The sequence below is a fragment of the Eschrichtius robustus genome, chromosome 11 (genome assembly GCF_028021215.1).
Source record: "Eschrichtius robustus isolate mEscRob2 chromosome 11, mEscRob2.pri, whole genome shotgun sequence".
NCBI classification, from domain to species: domain Eukaryota; kingdom Metazoa; phylum Chordata; class Mammalia; order Artiodactyla; family Eschrichtiidae; genus Eschrichtius; species Eschrichtius robustus.
Window position 1 is genome coordinate 75507863 of NC_090834.1, and position 5878 is coordinate 75513740.

The window sequence follows — 5878 nt, forward strand, 5'->3', positions numbered from 1 at the left end:
AAGATACTCTGCAAAGGGTATTTCATAAATTAACTCAATCCTCATAAAACTTCATAACAGCACAATATATTATTGTGTTTTTAAATGCTTAAACATTTTTTCTTTCCAGTGTGTTAAATCCTGATAGAGTCAGGATAAATAAAAGTTCTTTGAGGTCCTCAGTAATTTTTAAGAGTATAATGGGACCCTGAGACAAAAAAGTTTGAGAATCATTGCTTTATAGCAAATATTATGTGTAAAGAAGAAACTTTAGGTGCATTCTCAAGAAGGCCAAGAATGAGACATGGATGTCCTATTCTGATCACCTCAGTTTCACATTCTCCTGGAGGACCTGCCCATTGCTAAGACAAGAAACATGAGGAGGATAAGAAATGGAAGAGAAGAAATGAAACTATCATTAGTTCTAAATGATGCAACCTTTTACGTAGAAAACCCATCAGAATCAAATGGCACACTAATGAAGCCATTAAGAGAATTCAGTGAGATTGCCATGTTTCACATAAAAAATCAATTGTGTTTCTCTACACCAATTCTTTTTTTTTGGCTGCGTTGGGTCTTCGTTGCTGCCCACGGGCTTTCTCTAGTTGCAGTGAGCAGGGGCTACTCTTCAATGCGGTGCACAGGCTTCTCACTGCGGTGGCTTCTCTTGTTGCGGAGCACAGGCTCTAGGTGTGCAGGCTTCAGTAGTTGTGGCTCGCGGGCTCAGTAGTTGTAGCTCGCGGGCTCTAGAGCACAGGCTCAGTAGTTGTGGTGCACGGGCTTAGTTGCTCCACGGCATGTGGGATCTTCCCGGACCAGGGCTCAAACCCGTGTCTCCTGCACTGGCAGGCGGATTATTGACCACTGCGCCACAAGGGAAGTCCCAACACCAATTCTTAACAGATACAAAATAGTACCAAAAACATTAACTATCTAGGGAAAACTTTAAAAATACACAAACATTTACAGAGAAAATTTAAGTTTGTTAAGGGATGAAAAGTGGGGGATGTATGTCATGTTCATGGAGAGGATGTTTGAACTTAGTAAAGATATCAGTTCTCCTTGGATTAATTTATAAATTCAGTGCAATGCTAATCAAAAATTCCTAGTGGAATTTTTTAAGGGACACAACAGATTTATTTTTTATGGGTGAATAAAGGTCCATGAATAAGTAAATGAAAAAAAATAAGGGCCAAGAGGGGACATGCACTGGTCTCTGAGATGCGTGATCTTGGGATTTACCCCAAGGGGGGAGACAACTGTGACTGCTATCTCTGTCTTTGGGCCAGAGGGCATCCCCAGGGACCAAGAGAACGGAGAGATGTTTGCAGCACCAGTTATGTCCCTAATAGGCACCAGAGAGGTAGAGCCACACAGCTTTGAAGATCATCCTTAACCCAGGTCTGGATGAAACAATTTCACATCAAGCAATGGGGACCCACGGAGAAGTGTGTGTACCACCCTCCGTCTCACCATCCTACAGGCAATGTTAAAATGGTGTTGGACTGCACCTGGGGACGGTTCATGGGAGATGTGGCAGAGATGGTGAGGACCCAATGGGCATCCGATCTCATCCGCCCTGCACAGGCACAAGTAGTGCAGCCAGTGCTCTGTGGCATCAAGGTGACCGGATTGTTACTTGAGGTGTGGTGCAGACCGGGGAAAGAAGAGTGTGAACAGTGGATGGAACACACTGGGGATGTAGGAATGGAAGCTTCCGTGGGATGGATGCAGGCAGGTGGCGGAGGACATAGAGAGTGCACTTTTTGGGTTGTGATTGTGGAGTGGCAGGCTGGGGACAAAAATGTGTAAAAGCCGAGAAAAGAGGAGGCACTTGCACTTTGACTGACAAGAACTCTAGAACATAGTTGAACCTGCCGTTGAGGAGTTCACTAGGTCCTTGACCATTCTGCAGAGGAGGAAGAGTGGACCGCTGGGTGTGGATTGAGACTGGAGACATTTAGGTAGAGGAGTAGAGATTACAGGGATTTACAACAAGATAAAGCAAGCCAGGCAAGGATCCAACATCCACTGATAAGAGCCTCATACAGCCTGGCTCATCTGGCAGCAGCGGGATGCCTGAGCCACTCCAAGGATGCCTCAGAAGTTGTGTTAAACATGTTTTTCCATTCTGTATCTGTGTTTTTGATGCTTTCACATCCTGGGGCCTCCCTGCCCTTGGAGGGACTGCTTCTCCCAGAGGTAGCCAATTCTTACAGGTTAGTAAACTAACCTGTGATAGTAAACTAACCTGTGAGTGAGCCTTTCAAATACAAACCAACCAATCCAGAGCTCACACCTCAACCACCTCCTTTATTGCGCCCTCACACTCTGGGCCACTATCCACCTGCCCTAATCACACCAGAGCCAGGTACCAGACAGCTAGGAACCAGCCCCTGTGCCGAGCGAGAGCCAGCTGAAAGTATTCAAAGGAGCCAGTCCTAAACCCGCTCACCCTGCCTCACTGGTCCTCCCACAGAAACCACAATAAAGGCGTTTGTCACGTTTTCTCCCACTCTCTCTGTCCCCTGGCCCACCCTGGGTGCTTCCTCGTGTGGCCACCCCGTCCCCCTTGGTGTGATGTGTCCCCTTCTTTGGGGATCTGTGAGTAACAAACTGTGTTTTTAATGGCAGTTGTCTCCTGATCTGTTGGCCTTACCATCCATACCTGAATAATAATAAAACCTATCTTTTAAACAGAAATCGTCTTATTGTTACAAGTATTTCAAGAAGAAAAGAAAGCCAAAATGTTGAAAATAGAAAAAAAAGAAACAACAACCAAAAACCCCACACACATCATAAGAGGGACAGAAAGCATCTTGAGTCAGCCAGGCGGGAATACTAGTTGAGAGGCAGGGTGAGGTGCTAGCCCTGACGCATTACAAAAAGTCAGGATTTATTTTTTTTTTAACTTTTTATTTTATATTGGAGTATAGCTGATTACCAATGTTGTGATAGTTTCAGGTGTACAGCAAAGTGATTCAGTTATGTGTATACAGGTATCTATTCTTTTTCAGATTCTTAGAGCTTATAAATCTCATTGGAGTTGGGATGGGATTGGGGTGAAGGTCTGAGGAAGCACAAAGTATTTCCTTCCCCAGCTGATGACTCCTCATCTGTCTGAGGGATCCCACAAGATTAGAGTTGGGGAAAAGGGAAGTCCTGGTGGAAGTTGAGAAGCACATTTAGGACATGCGGTAGCCAGCTGGACCACAGGAAGCCATGGCTGTTTTTCCTTGACCCTAAAACCTTCTCACTGGTCCAAATGCCAGTAATTCCAGGCCTTTCTCAAGTGTACAGGTCCTGGAGGTGGGCAGGTCTGTGCGCCAAGAAGGGCAGGTATGCCAAGCAGGGGCTCACGTCATTATCCCCAGTCTTTCTCTGAGTGGCACCTGCCCCAGCTTCCCTTCTGACCTGGGGTCAGGTCTCCATGCTGTGAGTTACCCATCCCTGGAAGTAACTGGTGAGCCTGGAGCTCCTGAATCAGGCTGGGGGCTTCGGAGAAGTGGGGTCTCTGCTTCTGGGCAGTATGCTCATCCAGCAAGTCTGACCAGAGGATACACTGCTGGGAGTATGGCAAGACGCAATGTATCAAGAGAGATGTGAGTCTCCATTTAGGCAGAGAATCAAGTTAGTTCAAAGAAAATTGGAAGGCGAATCACTTGGATCTGGACATACTTCGTTTATTGAACCACTGTGTTGTAAGTCACATTTCTCAGAAGAAAGACTAAGAGAAGCCAGGGAGTTCCAGGATGTTTAGGACACAGAGAGATAAACAAGCACTCCTTGTTTTGTTAATCAGGTTGAGACAGCCTCTCCTGTAAAATCTAAATGTTTGACTTTGCTCAATCATAAGCAGTAAATTTCCCAAGTTGGATTTTCCTGCCAATGAATGTAGAAGGAAAAGGACTCTCTTTTTGACATAACATTTTATTGTTCATCTAAAATGAAAACCTTTTCTATTTTATAAAATTGAAAAACATGCTTAACAATTTGAAGAGCCTAGCAAGTACAGAAGGTTTAATATGATTCGTAAGATATACTTACTGTTAATCACTTGAAATTTAAACTAAACTTAAGAAGAATTATTGGGACTTAAAAAATTTCCCCTCCCACATGATATCACATATATGGAATCTAAAATATGATACAAATGAACTTATTTACAAAATAGAAACAGACTCACAGACATAGAAATCAAACTCATGGTTACCAAAGGGGAAAGGGGGTGGGGGGAGGGATAAATTAGGAGTTTGGGATTAGCAGATACACATTACTATATATAAAACAGATAAACAACAATGTCCTACTGTATAGCACAGGGAACCATGTTCAATATCCTGTAATAAACCATAATGGAAAAGAATATGAAAAAGAATATATGTATATATACAAATATATATGTGTATAACTGAATCACTTTGCCATACATCAGAAACTAACACAATATTGTAAATCAGCTCTACTTCAATAAAAACAACAACAACAAAATTATCCCTTCCCCAAATGAGTTCTTCGTTTCACCAATATTACACAATTCCATAAGAGATTTGGAGCTTTGCATTGTCTATAATTCAGTAGTCCCTTTTGCAAGTGTTTAAAAAGAAAGAAAATAAAATATTTTAAAACACAGTGCAGAGCTTTTTGGTATGTTGACAACACCAGTTGCCGGCTCTGAGGGTGGCCTTGCTGTTGCTAACAGGGGGCTGGTGACATAACCCCACCGTGCTCCCCTGCACGTCCATTATCTTGATCCATTCCATCAGTTAGAATCCAGGAGGCTTCAGAGGAGCAATACAACAGCCTTTGGGGGAAGAGACTCAGAACTAAGTACAGACAGGTTCAAACCGGGATTTCCTGGTGCCTGGAGGATGCAGATTGGAAACTCTATGCTAGTAGGAGAGTGTTCTCTCTCATGAGGAGGTGTGGGCTTTGCAAGAAGGGACACACACCAAACAGAATTAGGAGTCCATATCCTTAATTAAATTGTTGGCCCTGGACTTCCCTGGTGGCGCAGTGGTTAAGAATCTGCCTGCCAACTCAGGGGTCACGGGTTCGAGCCCTGGTCTGGGAAGATCCCACATGCCGCGGAGCAACTAAACCCGTGCGCCACAACTGCTGAGGCTGCGCTCTAGAGCCCTCAAGCCACAACTACTGAAGCCGGAGCGCCTAGAGCCCATGCTCCGCAACAAGAGAAGCCGCCGCAATGAGAAGCCCATGCACCACAACGAAGAGTAGCCCCCGCTTGCCGCAACTAAAGAAAGCCTGTGTGCAGCAACGAAGACCCAACGCAGCCAAAAATAAATAAATAAATTTATTAAAAAAAAATTGTTGGTCCTTTTACGTGCTTAATGATGAGCATGTTAGGTAGAAGAAACAGGAGGAAGATCGTTTCCCCCGCCCTCCCTACCACAGTAATGGAGAGCCTGCTGGCTGGAGGAAGTAAAGGCGCAGGGAACCTTTGACAGCTGAGCCATTTCTGATTTTATTAATTTTAAGGAGGACAGGATGGGAGTGAGTCATGAAGTTAATATCTGAGGATTGTTGTTCTTTGGGGGAGATAACAATCTTAGGGGGATGAGTGACACCTTGCCTTCTCTTTTCTTTCACTATACTTTTTGTACATAGTCTTTCCATTTTATTTATTGGAATCTTACTGATTTTATCATAAAATGAGTATGAGCTTTCTCTCCTATGCATGTATAATCATTTTTCTCCCCAATTACAAGTCTCATTTTCATGAAGGCATAGCCTGGACCTGGTTATTTCTTGTCCCCTCTCCCTGCAATATATGCCCAACATCTAGTGTAGTGGCTGTTGCACTGAAGGTTGAATAGTTGATGAATGAACATATTGTAGGAAATCCTAAAAACCCAGAATAAGATGAACACTTCCCACT